The sequence below is a fragment of the Acipenser ruthenus genome, chromosome 27, assembly GCF_902713425.1.
Source record: "Acipenser ruthenus chromosome 27, fAciRut3.2 maternal haplotype, whole genome shotgun sequence".
In the NCBI taxonomy this organism is placed as follows: Eukaryota; Metazoa; Chordata; class Actinopteri; order Acipenseriformes; family Acipenseridae; genus Acipenser; species Acipenser ruthenus.
In genome coordinates, this window is record NC_081215.1 from 23602139 (window position 1) to 23621470 (window position 19332).

The window sequence follows — 19332 nt, forward strand, 5'->3', positions numbered from 1 at the left end:
CATAAGCTGCCATGTAAGAGTAGGGACCATGGTTAGTTACCCAGTTACTACCTTGTTGTTGCTATTACTGTTACTACCAATAAACTGTGTTTAGGAATAAAAGTAGGTAGGAGTGTATCTATTTTTTTTTTTTTAGAAATTTAAGAAAACACATTTAGAAAAACATCTAAATGCTATATCTGAAAGACTTTGTTGAATTGTTTGAATTTTGGAACTGATTTCAATAGAAATGAAGTCTAGACATGCCTACATTTCTTTTCATGTTAAAAGCTTTGAAAGTCTATTGATCTCTAAAACCTTCAGAAGGTTCTTGTTGCCTGCAGCAATGCATTTCATCTATTAGGGGAATACAAGGCAGCCTCTCAAATGAAGCAGATGTGAAATCCAGACCTACTTTGACTATTAGGATCTAATTTACAAGCCTCATTTCAGCTGTGTTGTTATAGTACAAGCTAGTTTATTGCAAGGTAATCCATGAGGGAGTTTGGTGACTGTGCAGTACTGTCACTGGGAAATGGATTGCTGCCAACATATTTCTCTTCTGTCCTGCCTTGTTTTCATGTGCTTTCTCCAGACCTTTGTAAATTGTCCTTGTCAATCTTTAGCTTTCTTTTTAATTACATAAATCTACCGTACTTATCAAGACTGCATCCAGCCATTTTCTACTGCCTATCAGCACGTTCTATATACTGTATGTCATCAAAAAAAAAAGAAACATTCAATAATGTTAGTTGAAAATCTTTACATTAACACGTACATGTACCCGTTCTTAGCAGGACTTTTGCTATGCCAATGTTAACAGTTTTGGATTGAATATGCAATAAAAAATGTACATCAATAACATACAGTACAATCATTCAGTGAGGCTGTTTATGAGGTTATGGAAATACTGGTAGTGGTGCAACAGCAAATGCAAATTTTGGTTGGTAGAAGGGGGCAGCAAGCAAAGAGGATGTACTGTACTGTATAATGATGGTTAGCTCTCAATATGCAAGACAAGGGCTGCCCCGCTAAACTTGGAGGATAGATGCTGTAGACTGTGGAGAAAATAGATAGTGCAAGAAAATGTTTAATAATGTATGTGGAAGTCAATGCGTTACTGGATGTGTTGCCAAACTAAATCGTCCTTGGATTACAAAGGCAACTCAGAAGTGAAAGTTAATGTACCTTGCATACACTGGCAGAAGGTGTGGAGCCTTTTCTCCTGTGCCGCTCAGCATACAGATGCAGCTACAAGAACCAGTGGCATGAAAGACTGTACTCTTTGTTAACCCACTCAAGACCCAGTTTTAGTATCAAATTAAAAACACATTTCTCACACATTGTATGCATACAGGTCAGACTTCCAAATCAATGTCAACATACAGTACTTATGCTTCTCACTTACTTACGATTTTGAACTTGAATATTAAGGTTGGTTGGCAACTTTCCTAGAAGGCATGTGGGTTTTTTTTTAGGTTGATACAAAAGGTACAGTAACGGAATAATCCACCCTGAAAACTGGCACTAAATCATTATCAGAGCAAGTCATAAAGGCTTGTAACGTGTTCAAAGAAACAAAATGATATGTTTCACATTCGCTGGGGATACAGTACTTCACATTGCAGATGGATCTAGTCTGAGCTTCCTTTTGTATAAAGAATCATACAGTTAACTAATCATCCCATTTATATCCATTATCATTAATTTTATTCATATCATGACATCCCAAGATCTTTTACACAGGCCTTCCCATTAATAATAACCTCCTAAAGTCACTCATTATGTCCCTGTATCTCAACTATTATGCTGTCTTTGCATGCATATAGAATGTGCACTTTAACTAGGCTTTAATTCTAAGAAAAGCACCAAATGCAGCAGGATGGGACATGATTAGAATTCTTATTAATACACCGCACAGGCAGTTATTACCCAAGGTCAGTTAATCTGAGCTACTGAGTAAGCACAAAGATGTACAGCTATGGCCAAAAGTTCAGCATCACCTAGAATTTTAGGATTGAGACATCATTAAAAAAAGCTGTATGAAAATAATTTAGATATTTTATTTAACACCATGTAATAAAATAAACTACAAAATGATATTGCAAAAGTCTACTGGAAGCATAGCAGTAGTACAGTATTTCATGTTAGATTTTGAAATGTCACTGTGGCAAAGTGGTTTGCAGTGCGCAGGTGTAGAGGTGATTACGAAACAAAAAACAGACAACAAAGTTTACAATCCAATGACGTTTATTTTTATAATCCTGGTCTGACGACTGCAAAGAATGATCCCAGGCAATACTCAGCAATGTAAGGGTTTACGGTCCCAAGTAATAAACACAATTCAAAAGAATAAACTCAGTAGAACACACACAAAGACACACGATCACAAGTCCAGAGTGAGTGCTAGCGTGCAAGTGGTGAAATACAATTTATTCGTGCACAGTGGTGAAGTGTTGACTGGGTTTGGTGCTGGCCTTAAGTGACAGCTCTGGATCGTGTTAGCCGTCTAATAAGAACAAACAAGTAGATTTTTAGACATGACAAACAAACAAAACACTCAGGGTTAAATCACAGTTCTCCTTTCTTGGTTCAGCTTAACCATAACAAAAGGAACAGATAATCTAACCACAACCCCTTTTGTACCATCAGTCATGCCATTCTTTCTCTATCACAGTCACATTTTTTACAGTTTTTTGTTAAGTAATGGAAAACTACAAAGTGGTATGTAATTCAATGTTAACGTAACATTATTCAGCAGGTTTCATTTGGATTGCCCTGCAATTTATAATTAACTGCATTATTTCTACATTCTAATTATTGTCATTGCTATCATTGTTAGCAGCATGCAGTAATCACAGGTAAAGGGCAGTTACGAAAATGTAAATTAGACCAAAAAAAAAAAACCTGGAAAAGTTCATTGAAACCAGTAGTTTCATTTCAGATGGATATGCCATGCAGTTTTCACAAACAGAGGAATTGCCTGGAACACATCAGCGTAGGCAATTTGCAAAGTAATTTAAAACAAGATGGAAGAATGCAGTAGTTTAGGGTCATTAATTCCACTGGTACAACAGGCTAATGAGTGTAACCTTGCTTATCTTCTAGCACAATCTGCTGCTTGTTGCATATTAATTGTGTGACAAAAAACATTTACAGAGTGCCTTCAGGCTGTGGTGTCTGGGGAAATTCACTGGAATCCTGAGGCAAAAGTGAACTGTCTTTTAAATACTTGAATGGTTGTATCATCCCTTTTTTAGACTGGCAGTAGCTTTGTCCTTCCGATTTCTTGAGAATTTGATGAAAGACACCGTATTATACTGCATGTCTAGTTTTCTCAATTTAATGTCACGGTTTTAATAAATGATACTGTCAGCTGGCTCCATGTTAATGCAAAGAGAGCTAAGATCAACAATACAAGTATATTTCTTCATAAAAAACAATTCTGGAACATCTAATGATTGACACACTGAGTCTCTCCATTCTATAGGGTTTGCCTTTTCTGATAGAATGAACCACAATCCTTTCCAAACTTGGTTCCTATAGAACCACCAGATGGGCCAATAGCAGTGGCAAGCTACTTGCTATATGTTTATGTTGTCATTTTTAAATTTTTGTCTGAGGATCACATTAGACAAAATCATAACATTTATTTCTTCAGGATGAGTGCAGTATTTCTGCATTTTTCACCTCTTTTTCGATATAGATTTATCTCTTTTTTTTAACATACTGTATAGAAAGCTAGATATTTAGTCTGAGAATGTTTATTTATGCCATTGCTATCATCTTGTTTTTTTCCATTGGTTGATGTCTGGGTTTGAAAGAATTTCTCTCAGCTTTCTTTATTAATCATTTTCAATAGTCAAGGACACTACAAATATCTTACTTTGATGAATTGGGAAGTGTAAGAGATGACCTTGGTAGCATTTCCTATATGTGCTTTAAAAGACACCCAACTCGCTAACCCATTACCTAGAATTGATAAAATAGTCATAATGATGATACTTCCCTAGTCTAGTTTTGCTTAAGCTGTCAGCAGAATGGTTATAGCATATGTATCATTTCTAGCCATTGATGTATATGATGGTGTTTCAATTGAGCAACCTCAGGTGGCAGTGTTATTACTTTATCTTCACACAATCAAACCGATTGCAGTGATCTCTATGGGACCAGCATTTTTATGAATATAAAAAGCCATCCCAAATACTTGGCAATGTTTTTCTTTCATTGCACTGTGGTTGAAAGGCACTTATTTGTGTTATTTGTAGGTTAAAAAGTTTGAAGTTTGATGAGGTTTTAAACTGGGAAAATTACAGTTTTGGAAGGCAGTGGGAGAGGGTCAAGTTATGTTTTGGTAGTCATTACAGTTTGACCTGTAATAAAGAATGTCACAGCATAGCAGCATGGTATTGCAGCGTAAAATAGATCCCCTGAGTTAACATCAAAGTGGCAGTTTGTGTTAACTACAGTTGCTATAGTGACAGTGTAACTCAGAATTACTGCTGTCTGGGGTACCAGATGTCTGTATGTAGGAGAAAAAGAGAAATTATTTGGGTATTTTCTGATGATATTAACAAATAAGAATTATTTATTTCGCAAAACTGTCGCATACACTTGTGCTGAAATAACCTCAGATGGTATTGGGCCTTAAGATTAAAAAAAAGATATATATGATGATTTTTTCTTCTTCTCTATATTAGTCTATATATTCCTGACTTAGATAATGATATCTGACATAGTAGGTGTGAAGTGAAAGGTTTTCCTGCCAAAGCCCACTGTTGATTAGATATGTCTTGCAGTTTAGTAGACAAATGGGAAGGCATTCATGTTTTTATTTCTCATTTGGGGGTGAACTTTAAAACCTAAATGAACTCTCTCTCTCAGTCTTTGGCTTTTGCAATGAGATTGAACTAAAGCACTGCTCATAATGCAGAAACCCTACATTGCATCATAAAGTTCCAGGTAGCACATAACTGAACATGATAAGTGACATTCCTACTTGTTAATAGTGACACATCTTCATTGTTAATAAAACCTTGTTCATCATTGTCATTATCCATCACATTGAGCCATTCCTGAATGATAGGATTGGTGCTGATGCCTAAAAATACCACATAAGTGTCTTCTAGGAAAGTGGCCAACCAACCATAACATTCAAGTTCAAAATCATAAGTAAGATGCATAAGTACATTTCCACTAATGACTAGATCCAGACATCTCAAGTCTTGTAACCCTAAAAAGAAACTACAGTCAATTGCTGACAGCAGTAGGTGTGACAGGAAAACAAAGATAGAACAAAGGAAGATAGGCAATGTGTTTTTTCTTCTGTAAAAAAACTTCATGTATGTGGTTTGGTCATCCCCAGATGTGAATTTGGTCATTCACTTAGATACAGCTCAGGGTTGTATTCACACAATGTTAATGTGTCAGTAAATGTACAACCCTTGTTGTTATGATCCTTGAGTGTCATTCAAAGGATGCCATCCAGTAATAGGATCTGCAACAACCTCCAACTTCCATCCTCTTGGACTTATACACAACCAAGGGTTTTGATTCTGCTGGGCACGGGGAGATGTTTGCCAGTTAAAATCCACAGCCACGGGTGGACACGTCAGTTTCTGTATAAACAATGGCAGTATTGCTGCCAGGCAAGATCATATCCCACATTGAGCCTCATATTTCACACAATGGGGAGGTGTTCCATGATTTATGAGCACAGTGTACAGAGGCAACTTTTTTGCAACCCCAATGCAAAAGTAACTGATCTACCCACTGATACACATCAGCCACCCCAGCTGTGACATTAATTCACTTTTCATGCCTGTTAACAGCCAGGAGTCTCCTGCAGTACCCAAACACTTTACCCTCAAAACATTTAGAAGCTTGTCCGAAAAATAACTACAGAATATCTTTAACATGCCACACTAAAGATTAGATGCCTTCTTTACAGTATATTAATAGGGTTTTGAGTGCTGTTGAAGGAATTTTAAAACAGTACAAAATGGATGACACCAGAGGTACAGGGGTTAAAGGAAAAAAAAAAAGTTCTGAGTTCTGGGACAGTTTCAACTTTTTAAAATTTGCATTTGGGTGAGATAGAGAAATTCTTTGTAATCCCGTAGTGTAATCTATTTGCTAATTCAGTGAAACTGTATTATAGTGTAATTCTCTAAAATAACCTTGGTGGCTTGGTAAGACATAAATACCCAGCATTAAATAGTAAAGAAACCTTTATGAAATGCAAAGTGACTCATAAAAAAGCAGGAGAGAAATTGGTTTATATTCAAATTATTAGAGCACAATACGTATTCTAATGCTAATGCGGCACATTTGTTTAAAGAGAAGCAGCTCATATTATTTGACTTTGTATGATTGTCTCAAGTGCTAACTCATGCAAGAGATTAGAAACTACAGTGTTTATGAAATTGTGAGTGGAATATGTTTTACTGTGCTGCCAAAAGCAGGCGAATAAGCTTAGCTGCATCCAATAAGACTATTTTATTTTGCTACAAATACATGTCGTATTTACAGATATATTGTTATTTTTAACAATACGCATGGCTAGCCTAGACCTTGCTGTTTCAAGTGAATACTTTATGCCATTCATATCTGCACTGCTCACTCTGTTTGGTGTTTGAATGAAGGTTCTGGCTTTTCGGTATGTATTATAACAAGCGTTTTTTTTCCCAGATGGATATTAAAAAGATATTCTGCAACCAAGATGAATTTCAGCATTTTTTGATGCATTTTACCGTGTGATTAAAGGTATGTTTATCCAGCTTTAGGGATGTTATACTGGTGGTTAGCTGTGCAGAAGATAGTTAAATATTTAATTATATGAAACATCAATGATTTTTTCCTCAGGGCTTCTTGGTCAGAAACTAAAGAAAAAGTTCAGGCTATGCTGTATACAGTATTTTGTGTTTTGGTAATATATAATTTAATAGATCCTGATGCTAATTGAAAACAAATTGATTTAGTTGGTCATTTCTGAAGAAAAGTGAAAAAAATACTAAATAAAACAGCATGATTAAAATGTGTTTGGTAGAATAATAAAGGAGGACAGCCTTATCTGAGCTGGAACACATTAATAAGTAAAATACCCTACAAAAACACAAGCAGCACACACATACCGGTAACTGTTAGCTAACCTGAAAAACAAACAAAAAAAAATCTTCTCAATGGAATATATTAAGACCTTTTTGTGGCATTTCTTTTGTACAGTATTTGTCTATAAAAGCTAATGTCTCGGTGTAGGCAGGCATGCAAACTAATACGCATTTCACAAAATGGATGACTATTATTTAGACATAAGGGAGTTCTTTCAATTGATCTAAATAGTAACAGATCTACATATAGCCATTGTTTAAATGTTAAAATAGTTCCAAACCTGTCATTTTAATAACTTCCAAAGGGAAAAATGCACTAAAGAGACACACACAGTTATAGACGTTAGTTTTTATAAAGTCACTTTCTGTTATTGATTTAAACAATAGCTCTATTTGGATCCACTACAGGTTAGATAAATTCAGTAGTCCCCAAAAATGTGTAACTGGAAATCTCCCTGCACACTTCCCCAGGATAAAAACTGTATGGTACTATGACAACCAGTCTGCAAAGCAACTGTAAGTAAATTACACAGTACACTTTAGCATGTAGCAGGCCTGGGTCGCCACTAAAGAGCCCAGACAGTTATTCCTGACCCTGGAGTCAGATTAAAGAACACAGATGATTAGCAAAGGGCAGACTTTGAACCACTCAGCCTCCTATTTAAACTCGGAATTATCACATTGGTGTGGCTAAAGCTCTGCTGTATGATATCTCTCTCTCTCTCTCTCTCTCTCTCTCTCTCTCTCTCTCTCTCTCTCTCTCTCTCTCTCTCACACACACACACACACATACACCGCAGAGCAACGAGAGCTCTGCAGCAGCTGCAGTATCCTGCAGTAATTGTGACTAAAGTCAAAGGGTCACATCATGCATAGTGATCACTCGTTTGAAATGGCAAATAGGTGACTGGGATTCAGAAGGTGCACTTCAGAAGTCCAGCTGGACTGAATGACTACAACAACAACAACAACAACTACCCTATAAATCAGGTCCACACTTCACAATGACGCAAACAAACAAACAAACCAGCAATGATTTAACACTGCTGCGGTCTAAGCTTTTTCTAAATACACAACAATGTGTTGCTAGACTCTCAGCCTGCTTGCTAAAGAAGCCTGTCTATACAAATTTGTATATCTCTCGAACTTGCCCTTTGGTTCACGAGACTGCTACATGAATGACTAAGGGGATACATGAGAGCAAAGTGTCTCAAGCTGTTTTGCAAGGGCAAGGCTGTCTGATAAATCGTATTACTGATTCAAATAATGAACCCTCAGTGCTTAAGAAGAATACTGGAGTGTGCCTTCTTCCATCATACTGCCTTACAGCAACAGGCTTTCTGACACAGGTGCTGCTTAGCAAAATATCTGCATTGATGAATGTCCTAGAAACTTGTGTGGAATTATAATTAATGTAGAATGTGGAATAAGGAAATGAGGCATTATAGCTGGAGCCAGCTATTCATTTTAATTTTATGCATCAGCTGTTGCATTTCACAGCCCATAATAAATGGACTAGAATGTTGTTAGACATTGCTGCCAATGAAAGGACAGTACTCTTTTTACCATTACATTTAGAGCTGTATATAGTGCACATAATAGTTTGGTAAACACCAGTTACTGTGCAAGGTTCTTGTATGGGAATGGAAATGAACACAAATTCAAAGAATGCTCAGGAAATATTAATGTATAGTTTTTAGGCTTATAAAAATCACCATAACCCTTAATTAATGGGAGAATTTTAATTAGCTCCATTATTATTCATGGCATAAACACCTTACTAATAAATCATTTCACTGGAATTTTCAGTGCTAGAATTGCTTTGTTACTGATATTTAAAGTTATCTGTACAGGGAAATGTTGAGGTGGGGTAGAGATTATTATTTTTAACATATATATTCACTTGACCACTTGATATTTTCAAATGTGTAGTATGTGTCTGGAATAGCAGTACCTTTATTTAGCTTGTAAACGTGTTTCAAAGTCACTATTGTACAGAGTCATTTTGACAGCATTGAATACTATTATATTATAGTACATTATAAATATCTAGGGCTTCTGATTTTTGGTTTTAACCGATAAAAAACGATAAAACACCCCCAATACAAATAAAATAAAATAGGTGTATAGCCAACAAACACCGGAAAAACACTGGAAACGGTTGCTCAATTCACATTGACTTCACCCCTATCCCATTAAAAAAAAAAAAACTACATGACCCAGTGCAGTTGGGCAATGTCCGTCTGCCTTGACACACAAAAGCACACAGAAGAATGTGCCCGTGACCATAAGGATTTCGTTGAGGAAGACAACAAAGGAAAGAAGGTACTGTCGAGTTACTATACATATTGTGACCGAAAAACAATAATTTCATACAGTATATAAAAAACGAAAGCCTTGAAAAAAAAAAAAAACAATTTCAGGGTATCTCAAAAATGAAATGAATAAAAACCCTAAAAACAGAAACCATAATTATGTATTATACAATTATATAAATAAAAGGTATTATTTTCTCGTACACCCATCTCATCTACCAATTTACAAAAAGACGACACCAAATAATGGCCACATTTTTCTTCACAGATTGTTCGAATTTGGGATTGGAAGTCTGGCCTGACCCTGAAGATGTTCTGGCCTTGTCTAGAGGTCCCATTGATATTATCACCAGCATATCCTATGATAGAGGATACCTTGCCTGTAGTGCAGGCACTAGATTGTTTTTTATATAACCAAAACTGGGACGTGCCTTCAGATATTTAAGCATCATAAGAAAAGGTAAGGGAAGCTTAATCCAGTAACTAATGCCCAAGGGGGAAGAAAGGAGGAACGTAACATGGAGACGTTCTTTTTTTAATCAACATTTTGCTACACAAGTTGTTATAGAAATATGTAAGGGAACTGGAAAACAGCTACGATACCCAAAACTCATTTCAATATGCTCTATTACTGTCAGAATAAATTAATTTGGGCACATTATTCAGGGCTGGATGGAAGCCCAAGACACAGAAGAAAGGCTGGTGCAAGAGATCAGCATATTAATCCACAGTGACTTGACCCCCCCCCCCCCAACACCCCCCAACACCCCCACCCCATGGGAAACAGCAAGATTCATGACAGTACTTAAAGCTTCTCTCGAAAAAAGTTAGCCTACTAATGTAACAAATATTCAGCATAAATATTCTTTTTCTTTTCAAGAAAGATTGGGTTCTGAAAATAGAAGACCTACTTTCCTATCAGGAGCATTTGAATTAAAGCTGAATCGCTTTAAATGTGATCAGGTTTTTTTTTTTTAGCTCATTTCATTTGAGTAGTTATGGCTGAACATAATCACATTACCTACATAGATTTTTTTTAATAATCTTAAAGCAATATAAGACTAGCATGCTTTTATCCCTTTTGCATATTTAAATAGACTGTAATGTCTTAGAGATTACATTTAATGTGACATTGCACAGGAAAAATAGACTTCATTGCCAAGTCAAGCTTGAAGAATCCTGCTAATTTGTCATTTAAACTCTTAGAAGGGTTGGCCATGCTGAACAAAGAATCACTATCACTGTGTGTATTTGCTTGAACCACACAGTATACTATGTGTATGTGATGGAAACAATCTTTTTACATTAGTGCTGGTGCTCAAAAAAAATCCTCCATTAAACAAAATTAGTGATAAAATCATGTATTCCATCACTTTATTGATACCACATAATCATAGCATCTGCACTGTGCCTTGAGAAGGATTGCTGGTCTGCCCTATTTGAGTTCCATGGATTTACCATAAGCATCAGGAACCAAGCTTGTATCTAACCCAGCATTGGATCTTCATGACCTTGATCTGGAGGTCGAAGTTTTCCCACAATCCTGCTAAGTCACTTAGCTTACCTCTGAGTGCCAATGACCTGTGTGACTTACAGAGATGCACCTTGTTCAGCTGAAGATAAATCAATTGGTCTGACAACTTGCAAGGCTGTCCATGTATGCGTGTGGCCCCCTGAGAACCCCAGAGTCTGGGAATAAAATTGATGGGTATAAGTATACCTACACAATCCCATTATGCTGTGACTTTGAAATCAGAGTACAAAAAACAAGGCATTGATAAATGTGTCTTAGGCTTTTTAACAGCTAAGTGTACATATTACTATGACAACAGTGATTCATTTATCTCTTTATACCCTCAGTTAATCTACTGTTCAAGGGATTCTTCTGCTGCTTGTTACCTTAGTCTAAGAGCCTAAACAATAGCACATGAAGGAAGTTAATTATATGCCTGGCATAAAATAAAACTAGATCAATTGGAATATATATAATGGTACAATGTTCTACACAGTACTGCACACACTTTATTACATGGGTTTAAATTCCTCATAAGTAGTGTGGCATTCTAAAAGTTCATTTTCAGCTACTAGGTGCATATTTTTTTAAACACGAATATGTTGTAACGGAATTATGGTATTTTCTTTTTTTTAGTAAAGTACTCATCTCATTGATTTAGCGAAATGTGTGTAGATTAGTATTCAGGAGAAATCTGGTACAGAAGATGGGACACCTATCAGTGGAAAACAACAGCAGTGCCCTGTGGGAATGTAGTATATTCACTGATGGCCTCATTTACAAAGGGGGTCCTGGACAACAATAAAGAGACAATTACAATGTACAAAATAACACAATACAAACGTGTGTCTCAAACTTAATCAGCAGCATACATAGATCAAAGAACAGAGTCAATAAGACATATGTATGTGTTATTGTGGACTGGAGGAGAAGCATTGGCAGGAGATTCTAAGCAATTCTCCAATATGATCTTTAAAACCAGAGAAGGAGAGATTACCACATTCCATCTTCATACTGTGAAGGAAACAGATCCATGTCTTTGGGAGATAATCCTCCCGTACACGTTCAAACCCTTGGATCAGCCAAATTAAGCGTACACTATAGCCAGTGCTAGCCCTTTCTACCAGAGCACTCAAATAAGGAGGCATCAAACCTTGATACCAAATGATAAAATATAAAAAATATATACATACATTTTTTCAGGTCTTGTTTGCATGTAATTGTCTTATCTAATATACGTCTGGCTGTAACTGAATCTACGGTATATTCCCACAAAGATATTGACTCTTCATTTTTCTCTGTATGCAGGATCAATTAAACACCTACAGTTTTTTTTTTTTCTGGTGAAGGGAACAAGACAGAATCTACATGAGGCTTGTTTGGAAATCTTTGATTTTTTTTTAAATATATTGATGACTGATCACTGAACAAGATGCAGGTTTTTCTTGTACTAATTTTGTTCTATGGCCTTTTAATTGCTTTAAAGACCTGCTTAGCTTGGGACTTTAAGAAGGACCTCATTAAGTTGGATTTTACAGAAGGTAATTACCTGTATCTGAGACACTAGATAATGTGCTGAGCTTGTTGCACATAATTACAGTAGGTGGCTTCCCAATAGGTTGCTGTCTTATTGCTGCAAAGTTAACTTGTAGTGTATACAGTATTTTTCTAACAATAAATGTATACATTTTCTTAAAATCTTTTTACATTTCAGTCTGGCTGCGTTATGATATTGTAAGAGGCGTGGGATAAAAATGATAATAAAAAGGCAGGTATAGCTTAAATCTCCCAATCCGAGAGGGTGATTGTATTTTAATACATCTCACAGAAGAAAAATACTTAAAAGTTAACGTGGTCTGTATATTAAATGGCGCTAGTATTATGCAGCAGTTTTAAAAACAATTACTGTAGATGCTGGTAAACAGTGCTTACATACAGTACTATTTGCACCCAAGGTGTGATATGCTTATTGTTAAGGTGAGGAATTATATTTGCATTATGAGGGGCTTTTTTTCATCATTGCTTTATTGTTGACTAGTAGAAATTTTACTGTTCTATATATTTATTTTATAATCTCTCTCCGTCTTGAGTTTCACCATTTTGTAGTGTATTGCTTGTCTTCAGATGCTGGGTAAGAGATCAGGAAAGGTCACTTATGTCGTGTCTATTGCGCAGTGAATGTGAACATACACTATTTGCCGTTAGCCCATGAAATAAGCTGTTTCATGCTTGTATGTCCTCAGTGAGTTACTATAATTATTAATTTTTGGCTCCACTGATCAAAGCCTTGTTTTGTGAACTCTGCTAGGTTTTTTTTTATGTCCTGGACTGAATTCATACCATTAAAACTGACATGTATGCAGTTTAAATTTGCTGTTGTAAGAGCTCATAAATCCCATAGGCCAGGGACAGGTGTAGCATGAGTCGGCTTGCAAATAATACAGATGCCTAATAGTACAACAGGGTACTTTATGCATCGCATATCACCCATAAAACTGTCCAGTAATTTCAAAGTTCACTCTGCCATCATCTGCTTAATGTAACGTGTTTCAGTAAAGTGCAAGATTACATCAGCTTAACATTACAAATGTAACTCACCACACTGCAGTGTGTTTATGTATCTTTATCCACAGTATTCATACAACAGCTGACTGATCTGCTGTACTTATTTTTGTTTACTTTATATATGAAGGACTGTAGACAAACAACCTCTTGAACTTCTTGGCACAGTGGGTTTGTTCTTGTGGAATCCCAATTGGCTTTTTAACCAAGAGACCACGCCACTGAGCAACTCAGAGCAGCTTTTAAGTTTTACACCTTCATGTCATATTCATGAGAAATACAGTATGTGTTGTTTTTTTTTTCCAAAAGCAATCAATCTGTTGTCTCTCCTGGGAAATCTAATTATGGCATTCGGCATATTCCTATTCTGTACCCAGCCAGTCAAATGTTCTCATTAAAATAATCAAAAGCCTCCAGCAGCTTGAATATATTCCAATCTAAACTAATTGAGTATCCCAGACAGTTGTATTAACATGCTTTTATAATTAATTGTATTCCTTATTCAGTTTTTTTTGTTCGTTCCCTTTTTATTAAAACAAGTGTCTCTTTTATGAAGTCACATCCTCCCCAGTGTTGCCTCCATAACACCATTGAACAGGTGTTGTTTTCCTCTCAGTTAATAGGCTCTGTTTAGTTCATCTTCAAGCACTACAGCAATGGAAAATGCTAACAGCAACTCATATAGAAGAGTGTAGTTTAAAGGTATACCTTCTACCATTTTGGTTGGTTTTGACCTCCCTATAAAGTAACCTCTTCAACATCCATTTTATTGCTTAACTTACCTGGTCAATTTCCCCTGATCTATGTTTGGTTGTTGCACTTGAAATACTTCTACCTTGGAATAACCTTGGAATAGGTACTTCCAAGAAAGGCTCTGCCTATTGTAGTACCTTCTCGTAAAAAGGGATCTAAGGCTGTGTTCACACTGGGTCCGTTTAGAGGGTTTTGTCCGCACTCTGTACGGTTCGGTACATTTGGTGTGAAGTGTGAACAACAAGGCCCGCTTGGGAAATAAACCGTACCGAGTCCACCTAAAGAGGTGGTCTCGGTCCGTTTGGCAAACGCACCGAGTCTGGTTCACTTGCTAAATGTCAATGTGAACAACAGCTGGACTCTGTCCTTCTGCACATGGGAAACAAACTATACAAGGTAACCTAACTAGTTCATATTCTGAGGAAACAAGCAGAGTGAAAAATGTCTTTGGGACCTACATTAGGGTTCACAGACATCCAGTGAAAACTGAAGTTGTCACAGTTTCAGCATTAATTTGTTGTCCTGGTTGGAAACAGTCAAATTGTTCATCGTCCCGGTTTTGCTATTGTATTTTTTTTTGTAATTATTAAATATAAAACTGCAGTAGGCTTTACAAGTTAATAGCAGAGTAATGTCTTAGGTTGTGTGTTAGCGCCATTCAAAAATAAAATAAACAATGATATGGATTATTTGTTTAATCATTCTGATTATGTGTATACCATGTTTAAATGGTAAAAGCTGATCTATTTTTTAAATCTGGCTTTTTGTACATTTAACACATGTTGACTAGATGACAATATAAAGAAAACAATGAGTTATTATGATCCGCAATAAATTCACCCGATGTTTAATTTTTAAACTATTATTGTGTCATACTGTTATTTTAACAGCTTCAGAGTTGCTATGGTGTCAGTGAATTGAACGGAAAAAAACTGTGGAAATCTGGACAGTGGGAGAAACTGAAGCTCTGACAGAAATTTCATAAGACACCAAAATCCAAGCTGAAATGGACAAAACTCACAAAAATAGTGAAATATATTCAGTGTTTTCACTGTACAGAATTTGTGTAAACTGCATCATTCTCCTACTGTAGGTATTCAATACATGTAGGTGTATTAATTAAATTTGCGACGTGCCCCCCCCCCCCCCCCCCCCCCCCCCCCCAGTGATTTCTTCCACAGCAATATGTAATAATCTAAAACATGCTATATTAAAAAACAGAGCAATACATCAATAACTGCCATCTTTCAATATGCCTTGCAGGATATTGTAAGTATTCGGTTCACACACCAAACGAACCGAGTGCACTTGAAAACTGTATTGTGAACACAGATGGACTCGGTCATGAAAAAAAAAGGAAAAGAACCAAAAAAAAAACGAGCTTTTGTTTGCATCCAAACGAACTCGGTCCCTTTGCACACAGATAAGTGTGAACAGCAAGCACATTTATACATTGTTTCAAACGAAACGAACCAGACCGAGTCCGTTTGAAACGGACCCAGTGTAACATAATGAAAGGGAATTGAGATGATGGGTTGACTGCACACCTGCTATTACATTTTTATCAAGGAGATACACATTGTAAGACGGTATATGCTTCTGATGGCACCCACACCTGCCAACTCAGCCTGCTTTCTTTTTTGAATGTTTGTTTTATCTCTGGTATTTGATACAGGGGGGACTAAGAAAAGGGCAGCTTAATCCAGGCTTTGATTGAGCTCTGACATTATCTGTTCCCTTCAGACTAGAGTTCAGAAATAACACTGCTCTCCCAAAGCCTTGAGTAAATGTAAGGATGTGCTGTCTCTATAACTATGAACTTGAGTAAGAGATTCGAGGCTAGTCAGATTAATAAAACAAGTTCGTTCTCTCTCTCTCTCTCTCTCTCTCTCTCTCTCTCTCTCTCTCTCTCTCTCTCTCTCTATCTCTGGTCGAGCAAGGTTCCAGCTGTCCATATATTGGATGGATATGGACAGTTGGAGCCTTGTCACATATTCGAAATCACTGTGCTGCCTCACAGAATTTAAAGTAACGGTAGCCATCTTGTTTACAACTACAGATGTACAGCAAAGCTGTAAAACTGAGTGACCAATTACCTGCAAAACAAACCCAAATGTAGTAAGTAGACATGCCGATTTGGATGAAGAACAATTGAATGAATTATACTCACTAATGTATTTTTAGTTTGTAAACACAACAGAAAAACACAAAAAGACACTTCTGCACATTATCCACCCCTATCTGACACAGACCTTGAAAAATTACTGAAATCCGAGACAGGGAGAAAAAAAAACTCAGTGTCGTCTCAACTCCGCGCCCTGGTGTATCTTTTCAATAGCACTGTACACAATATCAAAAATAAAGATGTACTTTCTTTTGCATTTTCCAATAAAATTTATTTACTCAGCTTAACTTGGTGTGTAGTTCAGATTTATAAATGGGACTGCTTTATTGGCGTAAGGATATTTAATAAAAAAAAACAAATCATTAGTGTGCTCTAATCTATTTTCACATTTAGCCAAGGCTCTAATTGGAAACAGATTTCCTACAGTCTGCAGAACATATAGAGTTGAATTGTAAAGCTGATGGTTGGAAAGAGAGAAAAAAGAATAATGAAGTCATATGTGTCAGAGCCCTGAGATCCGAACATAACCTGACTTTGAGCCTTCTGTAAATATCCTTATATGATGCCAGGAAAATGTGATGCTGTTAAAGGTCAAAGCCTCATATTTAGTTTTCTTCTGTCTGGAATCAGAAAGTAGTGCACACATGCAGTACTGGATGCATCTGTTAAGCTCCAAAACTCCAAAAGAAAATGATTAAATCTCAAAGAGAGCGGCAGGAATACAATATATAAAAACATAAGGGGAAAGCAATACTCTTTAAAGGGTAAGGGTATAAGGTAATCATTCACTTGGCATTTTAGGCCTGGCCCCATAGAAACCTCTGGTGTTAACACAGACACAAACATCAATATGGAGCTTGCAAAGTCTACAAAACTGTTCAGTTTTTTTTTTATTTGTTGAGATGATGCAGTGCTACTCAGTAGTATAGTAGCATAACTACAGGAGAACTGAGAGCTGTCCATTTAGTCTCTCTGTGTCCTAGTTATTCTGTCACTGATAATTTGTTTAATTCATCGTAATATTCATTGTTAATCTAATAAGGAAAAGCAGTAACTCATATGCTGAAGTTATTTAAAAAATGTACTTGAGCAGACAAATGATACAGTCTGTGCTTTCTGCCAGTAAATAACTATCATCAAACAATGAAAATGTGAGCCATTAAGTAATCACGGATCTACAGCTGTCCTTCCCAGCTTCTTAAATAGCCTGAAATCTGGCATAACTGTGCATCACTGACTTTACATGGCCATAAAATATTTTCCCAAAAAAAATGTGCATGATAAAATATGTCTCATTGGAACAAGACACACTATGTATATCAGACCTAAGTAATGTTAGTACTCTTTTTCTATTGGTCAGTATTGTGCTGGACAGCAAGCAGGTCCATGAAGATTGACAGAATTAATCAAAGGAAATAGTCCTAGTAGACTGAGACGTTTTCTACATGTTCCACAGTTCGCATACATTCAAAAGCACAATGTTGAACCCTGATGTACGCAATTCTCGTTCTTTTTACTACTGATGTCACCCACAATGGTTTGACAGAAGGAGTCAGCGGCAGTGACAAGATTGAGGATTTCTGTGAGCGAGACAGAGAGCAGCATTGCACTGTTAAATCTCAAAGCAGGGCAGTGCTTCAGGGCAAGCTGCCATGCCCTGGCTGTTTAGATTGGAGACTGACACACGCAGGCGTGGATCAGAGGATCAAAGTGTGAGGTCTGATGAGTCAAAGAGACCGGACTTCAGAGAAAACGGAGAAAAAAGGGGTTTGCAGAAACGATCAACCTTTCCTTATGAAGAGTGAAGCACTAGGTAATAGAGCTATAGTACTGCTTCTGAAGGTGTATATATCTACATAACATACAAATGCAACTTTGAAACACAAAATAATCATGTATCTGTCTAATTATTTGTAATCTGATACATTTGTACATTAACTGAATATTTTACTGGAAATACTACTACTACTAATAATAATAATAATAATAGAAACCGATGGTGCATGTCTTAATGCAGGTTTTACAATCTTTCTGCATAATTCTGCAACTGTAACCTTATACACAGGCACTCTCCATCCAATATCCCTGTATCTTAAAAGAGGCAAAAACAAAATACCTGGAAATCTGCAAGTGTATTAAGGTGATGGAATCAAGTCTGTATGTCTCTAAAGTGTTGTTGGTCACTGTATCCTTGCTTTGCTCCAAGGTTCCCCCACTTTGTATGCAGTTCTGCTTCAGAAAGTCCCCAGAGAGCAATTGCTGCCAATCCACTGTGCATGGTCAGTTGTGTGAGTTAGTGGTAAAAGGGCTGGAGCTGAATCTGTTTTTCCATCTCAGGGAGCAGCCAGTCTGCATTGCTGATGAGAGTGGCACTCCTGTCTAAAATGCTCAATTGCTGCGTTGCTTAACAAGCTCAAAACTCAAACTGGCGACCCCAGAACACACACTTCTAGAACTTCAGAAGGCCTTGTACCCACATGCTTATATATATATATATATATATATATATATATATATATATATATATATATATATATATATATATATATATATATTTGCTGGGAGGTAACTGGTTAGTATTGGTTTTGTTTAATGTAGGTCTGGATTTTCAGGAATATAGAGTCAGGAGATGAAAACAAGAAGACTGGGTTTTTATTGCAACATGTAATTTTGGCCAATATATGAAATTAATGAATATTTACTACTATTTAGACCTACAGATCCTTGCGGATGTTTGGTTAATTCCAGTTAAATGCACAGAAAAATATACCCTTAAATATGTAGTGATCTGAATTTGAAAAAAAACAAACTACAAAATGTCGCAAAAGTCTCCTGGAAGCCATAATAGTAGTATAGTATTCCATGCTAGATTTCAAAATGTCACATTTTTATGGAAAAGTAAAAAGCAGTAGTAATTCAATATGTTAACGTAACATTATTCAGCAGGTTTCATTCGACTTTGTGAAGCAAAATGAG